General features: G+C 40.4%; 1 protein-coding gene across 7 annotated transcripts in view; it reads right to left on the reverse strand.

The window, feature by feature from the left end:
* The window catches only part of ncam1a (neural cell adhesion molecule 1a), a 527,426-nt gene that overhangs the window by 158,793 nt on the left and 353,209 nt on the right, over window positions 1–15,424 (reverse strand). The gene's annotated exons all lie outside the window — the stretch shown is intronic.

The raw sequence follows: 15,424 nt of genomic DNA on the forward strand, positions 1-15,424 counted from the left end.
CCGATCTGCGCCAACAACTAGACCTGTCGCAATAACTACAACAGCGACTGGAACTAAAGATTTGCAAGAATACTTTGTTTAGCGGTATTGTGTCAGTGGTAGGAAGTGGTTTTAGTATTCAGTATTCAATATGGTTTATTGTCATATTTGGATGTGATCACACTACATAATGTGTTTTCATGACCGGTCTACCAACTATTCACGTCCACACTCACATTTTCAATTTTTTATCTGCTATAGCATTATAATTCATGACACTTATGGATCATTACGTTGTATTTTTGAATATTTTAAATTACTGATCTGAAACAGTTGAATAAGGCAAGGCAAGGCAAGTTTATTTGTAGAGCACATTTCATACACAAGGCAATTCAAAGTGCTTCACACAGCAGGAAAAATGCATTCAAATCACAAAGAAATTACAGAAATACAATAAAATTAACTAAATTAAAAATTATCAATCCAACTGATTTTCTAAACTAATAAAATCACAAACAAAAGAGAAGAGTGCAAAGAAAAAATCCTTTCAGTCATATGCGCAGCTAAACAAAACTGTTTTTAGCTTAGATTTGAACATTGTCAGAGTAGAAGCCTGTCTCACATCTTCAGGAAGACTGTTCCAGATTTTAGCTGCATAAAACTGAAACGCAGATTCCCCATGTTTTGTCCTGACTCTGGGCACCCGCAGGAGGCCGGTCCCCGAGGTCCTCAGAGTCCGAGATGGTTCATATGGCACTAACATATCCAAGATGTACTTTGGTGCTAGGCCATGGAGAGACTTGTACACAAGCAGAGCTGCTTTAAAGTCTATTCTCTGAGCCACAGGGAGCCAGTGCAGAGACCTGAGAACAGGACTAATGTGATCGTACTTCCTGGTTCTAGTCAGGACCCGAGCAGCAGCATTCTGGATGTACTGCAGCTGTTTTACAGCTCGTTTGGAGAGGCCAGTGAGCAGGCCGTTACAGTAGTCCAATCTACTGGAGACAAACGCATGGATAAGTCTCTCTAAATCTGGTTTTGACACTACATTTTTGATTTTGGCAATGTTTTTTAGATGGTAAAAAGCTGCTGATGTTATTGATTTGATGTGGCTATTAAAGTTCAAGGCTGAGTCCATTATTACCCCCAGATTTCTAATTTGGTTTGTAGGTTTTAGAGCGAGACTCTGGAGGTGACCGCTAACACTTTCTCTTTGTTTCTGTGGGCCAAAAACGATTATTTCAGTCTTGTCTGAGTTCAGCTGGAGAAAGTTGTTTTGCATCCACAAACTGATCTGTTGGATGCAGTGACAGAGTGAATCTACTGGTCCATAGTCACCTGCCGATAGTGAAACATAGATCTGAGTGTCGTCTGCATAATTGTGATAGGACACATTTTCACTGCGTATCAACTGACCCAACGGCAGCATGTAGAGGTTGAACAGAAGGGGACCCAGGACTGACCCTTGGGGCACTCCACAGGTCAGGGTCATGTGGTCTGAGACACAGCTACCAATTTCAACAAAGTACTTCCTGTCTTCCAGATAGGACCTTAACCAGTTTAGGGCAGTGCCAGTGATGCCCACCCAGTCCTCTAGTCTCTGTAAGAGGATCCCATGATCGACAGTGTCAAAAGCAGCACTCAGATCTAACAGAATTAAGACTGAGGCTTTGCCCGTGTCATTGTTCAGGCGGATGTCATTTGTCACCTTGACAAGAGCAGTCTCAGTGCTGTGATGAGGTCTAAAACCTGACTGAAAAACATCAAATGAGTTGTTTATTAAGAGGAAATCTGTGAGCTGTTGGTAAACAACCTTTTCAAGGACTTTGCCCCAAAATGGCAGATTAGAGATGGGCCGGTAATGACTCAGTACTGCGGCATCAAGACTGCTCTTCTTTAGGAGAGGCTTTATGACCGCAGTTTTCAAAGAAATTGGGAATGTTCCAGATTGAAGCGACATGTTAACTATGTGAGTGAGTGGTGCTAACAAACTGTTTAGCACAGACTTTAGAAATTTGGTGGGTAACACATCAAGGCAGCATGTAGATGAACTCAGACTGGTGATGATCTCATGGACAGTTTTGTCAGTTACTGGTGCAAAGTGAGTTAGCTCTAAGTGTCTTGGTGGTTTTAGGGTAATTTTTTGCATTGTGGGATTTATAGCATTTTTAATGCCCTGAACTTTGTCATTAAAGAATAATGCAAACTCATTACACTTGGATGTGGAAATGAGTTCTAATGGCAGCTGAGCTGGAGGGTTTGTTAATCTGTTTACTGTGGCAAACAGGACACGCGAGTTTTTACTGCAGCTTCCAATTATTTCAGAAAAATATCTTTCCCTAGTTCTACATAAGATTAGGTTGTACATGTTCAGCTTTTCTTTGTAAATCTCTTTTTGAACCTGGAGCTTTGACTTGCGCCATTTCCGTTCGGCCCTGCGGCACTCCCTTTTCTGTGCCCTGACCGAATCATCATTTCTCCACGGCGCCTTCTGCTTATTTTTAACCATTTTAGCCTTTATAGGGGCGATGGTGTCCAGAACATTCAAAACACTAGATGTAACAGAGTTCAACAAATCATTTACATTAGAACATGAGACATTTTCAAAGTTTATCATTTCCATAAACAGTGCACCTGTGCCATCACTTATGTGTCTCCTCTGAACAACTGCATGACCAACCGGAGGTTTGGGAGAAACAGACAGGTCAAAGAAGACACAGAAATGATCAGACAGAGCAACATCGATCACATTAACATTTGAAATATTTACCCCCTTTGTAATTATGAGATCTAGAGTGTGTCCTTTGCTGTGGGTGGGGCCTCTCACATGCTGAGTAAGACTGAAGGTTTCAAGGACAGCATCAAGCTCTTTAGCGTTTCTGTCATAATATTATCAACATGCACATTGAAATCACCTGTAATGACCAAACCATCAAAGTCTGTGCATATGACTGAAAGCATCTCAGTAAAATCATCAATAAAACTTTGGCAGTGCTGGGGAGGCTTGTATAAAACAATGAAGAGAATGGATGGAGACCGTTTTAGCTCCATTTTAAAGGATACATATATAGTACAGTAGTCCGCTGACATCTGGTTGAAAAGCTTATTTCTGCCTGGCCGTTGAAGGATGGGTCAACGCACATCCTCCGGCCCATGCTGACTGGCCTGCGATCCAGAATACACTTCTCCGATACTTAACAAAAGAGTGAGTCTGGTCACCACTTCCTCATCTGCGCCTCCAGCCAAACTCAAATAGAACTGTGCAATCAGATGTGTGCATATCCGTGAAACGTGCGGAACAGAGAAGCTCATTGGTCATCTTTCAGCTAGAACGAAATCAAACTTATCTCTTTGTGCTTTGCTTTCAGTCCCTGTGATCATTCATCCCTTTCTTTAGTCCTCGTAAGCAGCCATATTTGTTTTGATACGGACGAACCCTGCGTGTCCCTGATTGGCTATTCCACCTGTCAATCCCGCCCATCTGAACTCGCAGAAATAAAAACGATGACCAGACTCGTATCAATCTGTATAAACCTGGCTCCGGCTATAGAGAGCTACAAAGCACAGTAGCGAAAAGCAGATTTGTGCCAAAATGGCTAAGCGGCAAGGCCAAATCCTCCGCCGTTACATATTTAAAGTAGAACGCAGTGGGTGTTTATCGGGGATAAGTGAAAACGAGGAGAATAAAGATTACTCAAGCATGAATCACTCCAAATATAACTTTGACTGTGTAAACGAGAAGGGAAAACAAGTATAATATGGTCAAACGCTCTTAAGTTGATATAGCATTGCCCAAGGACATAACTGCAGTATGAAGCTCGAAACGTCTGGCACTAAGGCATAAAACATTCATAATCTGTTACTTTATGTGGTCACGGTACTCTGTGATTGGCATATTGGGCAACGCTTATGTATCTAATGAAAGCTTATGTTGAGCTGGATTGTTTTTACAAACAGAACAAGACCAAATATGTATTTATCCCATCTGTTCTTCCAATATTTGCCAACTTGATCACGGACTGGACTGAAATATGGACAGTCAGCTCCATCCCTGTCATCCATTCTCTTGTTATTGCTGAAACCAAAAGGTACACTCCACAGGTATCCATCTATCATCTCCATCCCTGGAACCCTACATCTAAGATACATTGTTTAGAAGTAGTAGTAGAAGTAGTAGTAGTAGTAGTAGTAGTAGAAGAAGAAATAGAATATCTGGAATCTCAGTCCAGTATTTATGAACCATACGACTCCAAACACACAATAGCAATGAGCTACTTGACAACCACAGCTTCTCCAAACACCAGTATTTCCTTGTGAATATATGCACTTTGACACAATGCAATTCTTTCCAAACATGTGATTTTGTAAAGTATATATCTGTCACCATTCTTCAAGTCATATCCTTCTAAGTTTGCCAAATATTAAACGCATTCACCATAGCATCCCCACAATTTCCATCAACTCAGTGACAAGACTCTAAATACCTTATAAAAGCTGCGTGCCCTTGACATTTTCCTGGTAACAGCTGAGACATATCCGTAAATGCATTCTAACCTTTAAGCGGTTCATAAGGTGCACATTTTTCTCAACTTCTCACTCTGGTTGAAGATTATTACCGTTCGAAATGATTCACGTGAAGGGAGGGACACCACGGGGAATTAGAAAGTAGCGGTCAGCATACATGAATATCAAGACTTCAGCGCAAAAAGAAGATATCCAAAAGGGGATGGGGACATGAATGATAAATAATTGAAATAGTGTCATTTCAATTATTTCAGCCATGTTTTTAATCAGATAGTATATCAAATAGTATTTGGTGTGTGACTGGGGTGATTTTAATAGAACTTAATTGTGGTTCATTACCACATTGTGAACACTATAGCCACCGTTAAAGGATATTAACCAGGAGATGCCAGCAATCTAATTTTACTTTAATGTGTTTTCTGCTATAAAAATGTTAATATGTAATTGTTGGTTCAGATTTTTACTTCTTATCTTGCACGGTGGCAAAGGCTGTTAGCGCTCTTGCCTCCCAAGAAGGAGATCATGGGTTCGATTCCCGGACCAGACCAACATCACATGATCTCTCTGGGTGGAGTTTGCATGTTCTCCCCGTGTTACCGTGGGTTCTCTCCGGCTTCCTCCCACTGTCCAAGACATGCATTAGGTAAAATTGGCGACTCTAAATTGGCCCTAGTGAATGAATGTGAGCGTGAACTGTCTGTAATGTCTATGTCTCTGTGTTGGCCCTGCGACAAGTTGGCCACTGTCCAGGGTGTACCCCGCCTAAGGCCCGAAGTCACTGGGATAGGCTCCAGTCACCCGCGACCCCGAAAGGGAACAAGCGGCAGAAAATGGATGGATGGATCTTAAAAACAGAATTATAATTTGTTCATGTTATACTGTTTGCAGTGGTCCAAACGTGTTGCTCACTTACCTAATACATTGCTAGCATCTTAATTGTTCACCGTAATGAGTTTATATGCGCTGAGACCAGAGCAGAGAAGCTAACAAACACTAGCAGGCTAACAGCGCACTTCCTGCTTCTAAACCACTCAATAATTAGATGCAGTTGTTAACTTTGATTAAGATATTCTCATGCATCTTGCACAGCACACAGGGGTCTAATTTTCACCCTTAACGCCGCTTTTACGTTACTTTTGAAGATGTGTAAAGCCCCTTGAATTCAAAGACATATCATCCAAACAGAGCTCTTTGCTCTCAAAATGCTGGCCTTCTAGTGGTCCCAAGAGTCTCTAAAAGCACAGTAGGAGGTAGAGCGTTTAGCTCCCAAGCGCCTGTGTTATGGAATCAGCTCCTGTCCGTGTTAAAGAGGCCGACATAGTCTCTTCATTTAAGACCAGGCTTAAAACGTTCCTCTTTGAAATTTAATACGTAGCACATTTCATTGATGGACTCAAGAATGCAAGCTTAAATCATGCCATAATACATTTAAATTCAATATAAAATCAGTTCAAAACTAGACACAAATAATATTTTAAACCTACTTATTAAACATCGCTCTGCAGTTTTGGTCATATTTGACACAGAGTTAGTACGTAACGGTACCTTCAACGACTGTATTTGTGGAAATGCTAAAAATAACAATTTAAAAACAGACATTTTTAGAAGGAGTTCAGTGCAGTGAGAATAAAATTTATGTTCAAACCTTTAAAAACATGGATTGCCACCTATCACAAAACAAAATTCTATATTTGCTTTTTGTTAGCATTTGCACATGTCTTGCCTTGGTGCCATACGATAGTAAACATATTCAGGCTTAACAAATCCCAAATGTCCATGCTGCATTCACACCATATGCAGCTGTGTCCCATTAGGGCATGTATTAAACATACGTACCCTTCTGTGTGCGAGCATACGTGCCCAAATGTATACACAGAGTAGATACAGTATGACATTCTCCAACCCATCACTGAATTATTAGTATTGAGACACTGCTCCATTTCCATATAATAAAGCAAGCCTCTATTCTCTATGTGTCCTTCAATGTGCAATATCATCTATTTTTGAGATCACAGCCTTCAATTCTTGAGGAAAAGGAAAAGGAGAATATAGAGAAGTAATAAGTGAGTGAGACAATATACGTAGGGCTGCTCGATTATGTAAAATATAATATTATATACCGGACTATATATTATACACATGAGATCATAACATTCCAGACTCTCAATAGCTTAAAATACCAAGCATTGAAATCACAGTTAATTCGATTTTATTTAATTTATTAACTTTGTTCCCTTCTAAAGGACACATATTCTGCATGATTTGTGTTGTTATTGGCCTTTAAACATGCTCTTGAGAACCTCTGATTTGACATCTCATGTTTTAGAAATCAAAATAAAGTTATTTCTAAAAGTATATGTGCCATTCTCTGATTCCGGCGTTTCCTTTGTCAGAAATGGAGTTAGAGCTCCTTCTACCAGCAGCGGGTGGAATTACAAAGGCGAGATAAACAAACTCTTGCCCCAACTCATGCTCATGCATTTGTAATGATTGTAACTTGAGGCAGAAATGCTCAGCGCAATGGAGTATTTTCTGACTTTCAGAGGGGAGAGGACTTAGACAAGAAATAAGCGTGAATGTAGCTAAATACAATTACAGATACGTAAGTTTTTGATGAGACGTGGTTAAAAGCTTGTTTATGTATGTGTCCTTTATAGTCCAAATGACCTATTGGCAACCCATTTGAACTTTTCAATATTGACATCCATTTCCCCCGCACACTTCCCAGTCCACTAAAAGCACTGGCTATTCAAATATTTGGAGAAACTCATCACCAAATTGCCCATGTCCAGCTGTCATGGTATTGTGTTACCTCGCCTACGTGCCTGCCATCATGGCATCCCTAGAGCTAAAATGTCCGCTATTGTGCAAACCTGTTTTATGTGGTCGTGGCGCCTCTGTAAATGGCTTTTTGGTGAAGTCAGAGGCAAAAGCGGTTGAATGTTAACACACCTGTTGCTCGAGGCCATCATTGGGCACAAATGACAAATAATTACAGCAATTTGTCTGCTGGGTAATGACTGAATTTGCAATATTTAGCCTCGCAGTGTACACATTTAGCACAGCGCTTTATGTTTTTTCTTCATAATCATAGGGACTTAAAATTATTGTGAGAGTATCGCATCTATTTTGAAACTTTTGCTTTAATAAGCTACTTTGATTGCCTGGTAGGCTTAATTATCCAATCCTCCTAATTTGACAAACAAAGCTGTTTTCTAAACAGTAAAAAAAAAAAACATTTCTATGTTTATGTGAGTGGAAGTTTATCGATGTCTATGTCCAGCAGTGGTCATTTTGGGACTGTTCTTTTGTGATTTGTTTTATTTTTTATTTTCTCCTGTTCACCTTCAGCACCAATTCTCAAATTTCTCACAAAAGCATTTCTTGTTTGTGACCAACTTCGAAGCTATAGGTCCATGTTGTTCTTCTCCAGACTGCAAAACCAATTTCCCGGAGTCACGCACATGTTTACCATTACCATGACGCCAACACCATTCATTGCTTGAACTGCCCCGAGTAAGACGCTGCAACCGTAACAATAAAACTAGCATTCTATTTACAATGCATCTGCTGCTGCCTATCCAAGCATGCAAACTCCAAACTTAAGATTGCACATTATGCAAACCATAAACCTTGGAATAGACCATCAATTCCACTGCAGATTTTGCTTTCCCTCGACTAACAGCAGTTTTACAACAGTGTATCTGCAACCATGTGCCCGTCTGGCGAGCCCGATTTCCATTTGACTACGACACGATTCAGTTGTTTGGGAGCAGGGGATGAAGAGAAATCGTTACTAATTTGCTCAAAGGTACGTAGATAGTCATAGCGTCCGGAGGATAAAAGAGAGACAAGAATATCTGATTACCGCACGTGAATAGCGGCGGGCGATGAACAACGGGCGCAGCAATCAATGCGGTCGAACTCGAAGGGACGAGACGGGGTTCGGGATAGAAGTCGTTTTGCAAAGGTTGGAAGGCATTTTGAACTGAAAGGTGCATGTCACTCTTAAACTGAAATCACTTTGCCTGGGATGTTCAACAAAATGGCATTGAACTGTTTTAATCGTCTATGTTTTAATCGATAAAAATAACATGCATTTGCAATGTGAGCGGCGTCCCCTCTTCTCTCCACAGATTGGACCAGTAACGTGGCTTGACTTAATCTGCTTCTTATAATGCGATACAACATTGCTATGAGACAAGCAGGGGGCGTACCTTCAACCAGAAATGTTAAAAATCAAAAGAAAAAAAAATAATTACACTAAAGTTACAATTTAACACCATTACGAGTGTTTTTTATCACCCAAAACGTATTCCTCATGTGTAATAGCTAATAATAGTGTAGTTCTTGTAATGGAATGTTTTTTTTTTATATGTGTGAATACAAATGCCAACCTTTTTTTGAGTCAAGGCAAACTTTTTTTGATTGAAAAGCAACCACAGCACACATTACCCAATCTGACCTTTTAGAAATGAAAATGTGCTGTATATAATGTGGAAAATAATGCCCTTACCTCTGTTTGCCCTTGGTAAATTTGGCAATGGAGACTTTTTTTTGCTTTCGTTTTTGATACAGAAGTATATTCTGGACAATCTAAAACTTAAAATTGTTAAATTAATTGTCAATTGAATGAATATTAAATGAAGCTTTTGTGATTTCTGCTAAATCTTTGAGATTTTAATGCATTTTTATCATGTTATTCCTGTTGTGTGAAGCACTTTGAGTACTAATTGTGCTCTACAAATAAAACTTTCCTTGCCTTGCCTTAAATGCATGCGTGAATCCGCAAAGACAACCCTGGCATTACCAAAACAAGGCTGAAAATCAAGGTCTTAAACAGTATTTGAAAGGCCTTTCTCTCTCAAACAACCTTTAACAATTCCGTCCAAATGGGATCTCCACAAACCCACCTTATTGCTAAAGCACAACTACAGGTCTCTGCCAGTTAGCTCAGGGTAAAAACTTGTCGACAGCCCTGCAATCCTCCCTCTATCTCCTTACATCCCATCCCAAACAACACCACCCCAATTCTACAATCTGTCTGTGGAGAGTGGCTTTCAAACGACACACTTGGCATACCGACGATTCCTATCCTCCAGATCGCACTCCTTCTGCCACATGTATTATTTAACCAACTCAACATGGTGAAAGGCGATTGGTAAAAATAACATGTCTCTGCGGTTCATGGCAAGATGCTCGAAACAGTCTATTACAGCTCGGCGCGGCGTTGTTGAATAATATATGGACACGGAGGGCAGACTATAGAGGCGGAAAGTAGAACTCAGGAGGTGGTGAGGTGGAGACGAGATGGATATGTAAAAGGTGCCGGTGTGAAGAGAAGAGGGGGAAAATGCCTGTCAAAATGGGAAGAGAGACATGGAAGACCCCAGTTGCAAAGGATATGATTCAGAATATGGAGGGAGAAGGCTTGTTAGTTATGGGTGTATTGCAACGGTTTTCTCATATGGCGGTATGGATGTATAGGAATAAACGTTTGCCAGATCTCATGAGATGAATAAGCAGGTCTGTAAAAGAGTCCAAAGTTGGTAAATGAGCCAACTTGGTCACAACGGTAGGTTTTGTTGTGGTGTTGCATTATACTTTTAGTTGTAGAGGGTCTGCCACCTGCTTGTCTCGACTGAGATAGTTTTGATCTGCCAGGACTGTTCCACACCATGGCATTAAACGAATCTCCAAGCAGCAAGCGGTCGATACCACAAAGGCCAAGTCATATTTCAATGCCATACTGTGGATTATTCCAAGCAAAGCGATTAACATCTCAGTAGCAGACCCTGCACCAGAAAAGCTACAGCATGTACCTGGAAGATGTGAATAATTGGACTAGATCTTGAGTCAGGATCATCTAACGCTGTTTTAGGTTGATTGGGAAAACTGGTTAAATCACGGTTTGAGAGACTCTGAAACATTAAAAAACCCCATATGTCGGTGTAATCGCCCTTTCGTCATATAGAGTGAGCCATCGCAGAAAACGTTTCATAGAGAGTCATTGGGAAAACGTTTTAAAAATGGAGACGTTTCGACTTACATCCGATCAAATTAAAAACGACTTTCGGATGGAAGTTGAAATATCTTGATTTTTAAAACATTATCCAGATGACTACTGTTGGAGCTTTTCTAGAATCACACTATATATTGCCCAAAAAATGCTAGGTACATCTGTCTAAAATGCTGGCGGCTGAAGATATTAAAATGGGTGTTAGTGGTGCTACACTCACCGTCACCCACTTGTCCTGAAGCTTACCCAACAACACCACTTGAAGGATGCGAACAATAACGTCTACTGTTAAAACAAAAAAAAGAAAAGACCCTCCTTGTTCCCAAACATGTCATAATTAAAGGTGAATTTGGTGTCCCTGGAAACTGCCCGCATCCTAACTCCAATATATCTCTCTCTATCTGTCCCCATGCACCAGCCAGCCTGTGTTACTGCCGGCGTATGTGTTGATAAGCACGGTCAAGGGAGCAGGCCAGGGTTGCCTCTGCAGGCTCCAAACAGCAGATTGAAAAGATGTTAGCTAGCGGAGCAGTTAGCATTGGGTGTGAAGCCGAGGAAACCACTTTTATTTTCAAACGCTCCTGTGGTGTACGAGCACGGAATGCTAAAACGCCGCCTGAAGTCTGGTACGCGTGCGTTTCTGTGCATATAATTATTGCACGCTTGTAATATCCTGCCAAGTCTGACTTGTTAGCATGGGTTCTGTTATCTCGCTACTCAAAGGTGTTTAAACAGTTGTAGTCGCAGAAATAATAATAAGTATTTTTAGCAGGGTTGTTTGGAAACTGGCAAAGTGCCTCTGCAGCTGAATGAAACGGGGCATAAAGCTAAACACAAAATATATTCATAATTCTCATGCAGCATAACGCGATTATTTATGGATGATTTAAGGCTTGGTGCTCAGTCTATTTGAAAATTTTGCTGTCAGAATATCAAAGTTTTTTTTTTTTTTTCGACTGCTCACTCACAGACGTCTTCAGAGTGTTTCGAGATGTTGATGTGACATGTCTTGTCAGATGATTTAAACAGGTTTTGGCGCCGTGACAGACGACAGCGCCATCTGCTGCTCAACTTCTTCAAGACCGTATCCCAGGTGAGTGAGAGTAAAAAGGCCCCTTCTTCCAAGTTTAAAGTTCTGAGGGCACGTTTCCATATTTCAATTCCCTCACACATTACATCTCAAAACTAACTAATATATATATATATATACAGTTTTTCGCAAAAGTATTTGTACCACTTTTCCACCACAACCACGAGTTGTATTGGTATTTTTGTGTGAAAGAGCAACACAAAGTGGCACTTGTAACGTGAAGGGAAAAGTATACATGATTTACAGAGAAAAGCATAAAAAATAAGATAATAAAACTGTGAAGTGCAGCGTGAAATAGTATCCAGGCCCTTGAGTTAATATTTTGTGGATCAGAGTTTCACTGCAATTACAGCTGAAAGTCTTTTGGAGTTTGTCTCTACCGGCTTTGCTCCTCTACAGCCTGAATGTACACATACATCAACACAATCGATCAATCAATCAGTCAATCAATCAATACATCAATCAATACATCAATCAATCAATCAATCAATCAATCAATCAATCAATCTACATTATACACAGATGCATGGTTTGGATGAAGCACAACATGACAAAGTGACATGATGTAACCCTGTCCAGGGTGTGCCCCGCCTAAGGCCCAAAGTCACTGGGGTAGGCTCCAGTCACATCCAGTAGTAGAAAACGAACGAATAAAAAAGTATAGCTTACACAATTTCTTTACCCAGGGGTTATAACATGAGTGATTATAAAATACTGTAATAATTCACATAATTCACAATTCTTTAGTGGTTTTGACCCTTTTTGAAGTGCACAAACATACTTCTAAACTTTTATTGCATATTATGACAGCAGGTATATATATACTATAACTCGAATTTCTCCCAAGCCTCAGCCCAAACTATTCTAACATGCAAGAAGTGAAAAATACCGAGTTGTATTCAACAGCGAACACAAGGTTCAGTCGGGTGTTAATAGCCATGTTGTTTTATGCAACCTAGGGTTAAACTGATCTTGTAGAAGTTTCCACACAAGGAAGTTAATGTTGCGAGGTTAGGGCAGTAAGTTCACCTCCTCTGCCACAGACGGCATGGTTTTCAGCTAACAAGATTAAGATTGGCTTTCAGCGCATGTTCGAATCAATCCGGTCTCGAATGAGGATCTGCCTTGCACATTCTGCACTCAAAAGCTACTTACGGCAAAGAGTAGAGAATTCTAAGAGGTAACATTTTAAACCAAGGCACCACTTTAAGAATGCATTATTGGTCTTTCTCCGCGACATGTTAAATTATGAAAAATTACAAAAATGTGCAAAGAACAAAATAGTGACGGTCCATTTCCAGACTAAACCAGGGCCAGGTCTTAATTAGGATTCACGACGAGTTCACACTTGATCCGACTGGCATTTGTAGAGATGTGAACGCCATATACGAAACAAACTGAACTCTTACATTGGAAATAGCATAAAAACATAATATGAACGTGGAGCAGCAGCAGCAGTAGCTTCTTTTTTCTGAAACAACCATGTGGAAAAGACAAATCCCGTGGTCATGGAAAAGATGTCAGTGTGTTTGAGAAGGATCAAATCATCGGGATTGAGCAGAGAAAGTATTTAAGGAGAAGCAGAAACTCCAGATCTGAACCCGAATGAGAGTGTTTGGGACGAGCTGGAGAAGGCTTTGTGCTGTGGTCACTCTTGTAATATTGAAGCTTATTGAAACTCTGCCACAGAATGTGTGCTGTAATCAAAAGCTACAGGCGGTCCTACAAAATATTAGAGCATGTGCCTCTTGTTTTTCTGTGGGGACTTTTTTGGGAGGACAGGCAGTGTATCAAACAGTTATCTGCCAAGACACTACAGGAAAAACACTTTTTTACTCAGTTTGCTTGGGCCATAGAAATCCGATTGTTTAGTGGCTGCAGCTCCATCATCACCGTTTAACATATGGCCCATGGTCTCAAGATGCTATTGTATATTCCTGGTAAATAGAACCTTAATTTGTGTTTAACGAGGAATTTGCTTGACTCCAACCATCTCTTCTCCTGCTTAGAATCTTCACCTCACTGTCCTCTAAAGAGTTGTTTGTGGCTTTAAGATGAAGATGCACGGCGCTCAGTGGTCCTGAACTCGAGTGTCTTCTGTGCTGATAAAGTCTTGTGCAGGGGCTGTTTAGTCTCTCTATGTACCGCTCTTTACAACTTTCTTCACTGCATTGGATGGAATAAACTACATTGCTCTGCTTTTGTGTCGGCATCTTGTGTTGTCTGGTTTAAAATAAACAGACAGTCCAGACACAGGGATAGATACTTCATTCCTTCTTTGTTCGGTTTCCCTTTTGTCCTCTTTGTTCAAGAAGGAATGGTGTCTCTTTATTTCAGTCAGATCTAGTTTACTCAAGAAGAGATCAGCCAACTCAACCCTAACTCCAAAATAACAAATGTAAACCTGGATGAATCCATGTCCCAAAGAAGTACAATTTAGCCTATGTCTACACATAAAACAACTTGGTTAAATATGATGTGATGACAAACTCAAATATTTTTTTGTTACATTTACATTAGTAAACTACATAAGATTCAAACTGATCGTTCTAAACTTCAGATTAGTTTCCCTATTCACCTGCAGTGTCTCTCTTTAATATAATCAAGTTCTTTGTATTCGGTTAAATTGCTGCTCCAAACACATGTAGAAAAACTCACTGACACACCGCTCTCTACAGGACACACTAGTGATGGTACTGCATCCTCAGACAATACAGTTCATTTGACAGAAGTACAACGTGAACAAAAACCTTACAAACCCTAAATTCTTATGAACACTGGTGCAGATTCCCCCCCCCGAAGCACACCGAGTCCTCCAGACCAATAAGTGTGAACACGCCTGAAATTACTCCTGAACCAGGAAAGTCCATTCAAAAAAGATCCATCTCATATTTTTCTAAATCTTTCTGTCGCTCCTGCTTGAGATATTTTCCAGTCTAACTTATGGGTGCGGTCTGAAGCATTTGCAGAAGACTCGTGGTTCCGTTTATAGCCAGAATCCAACAGAATCCATCGCCTTAATTCCCAGCTCCTTTCTGATATCTCCGATGCCTGCGTGCTTCCATTGCCTCGGTTTGTTCCTGCTTTGCTCGTGTTGTTGCGTTTCTTTCTTTCTGACAGCGTAAACAGCCCCACTCTCACTGCAAAGCTCCAGCTGGGCCCGAACCGCTTCAAACCGCCAACAGCGCAATCGCAGTCATCGAGGACCAGGGAAAATGAAAGTGCATACGTAGTTAACATAATTATATACACGCATTTTCTAGTTTTCCCGTAGCTTTCCCTAGCGTGACTATTTCGGTGATGTTTTTCGTTTGACTTCCTGGTTGGCATGGGGCAGCAGATGTGAGTGGATAAGTGGAGGGAACTCAGAATTATACCGAGCAACCACATGGTAAAGCAGTCTGAAACCTCGAGACAAAATACAGAATGGGTTGAAACAGCACCCATTCTGTGATCAATACAATGATTGGGATGTAGCAAATCTCACAATACGATATTGTCACAGTATTATTGTAGTATTGATGAGAGGTGACCAGAATTGTAGAAAGAAATACTACTTTTCCTTTAAACATGTCTTAAGAACTCTTTGGTGTGAATGATTACTGTCATATTCCAAAGAAGTGAGACATAAAAGTGCTTTATAAACAGTTTTCCGATTTTTTTCATGCTGAAAGGGAGCAAAGGATCATGGTTAACGTCATTAAGGGAGCTGATCATTCAATATTTTTTGACAGCCCACGATATTATTATTATTATTATTATTATTATTATTATTATTATTAGCCGCTGACGATGGACTGGTCTCAATCCTG

The sequence above is a fragment of the Eucyclogobius newberryi genome, unplaced genomic scaffold (assembly GCF_026437365.1).
Source record: "Eucyclogobius newberryi isolate DKJ021-1_F unplaced genomic scaffold, fEucNew1.0.hap1 SCAF_15, whole genome shotgun sequence".
Taxonomy (NCBI): Eukaryota; Metazoa; Chordata; class Actinopteri; order Gobiiformes; family Gobiidae; genus Eucyclogobius; species Eucyclogobius newberryi.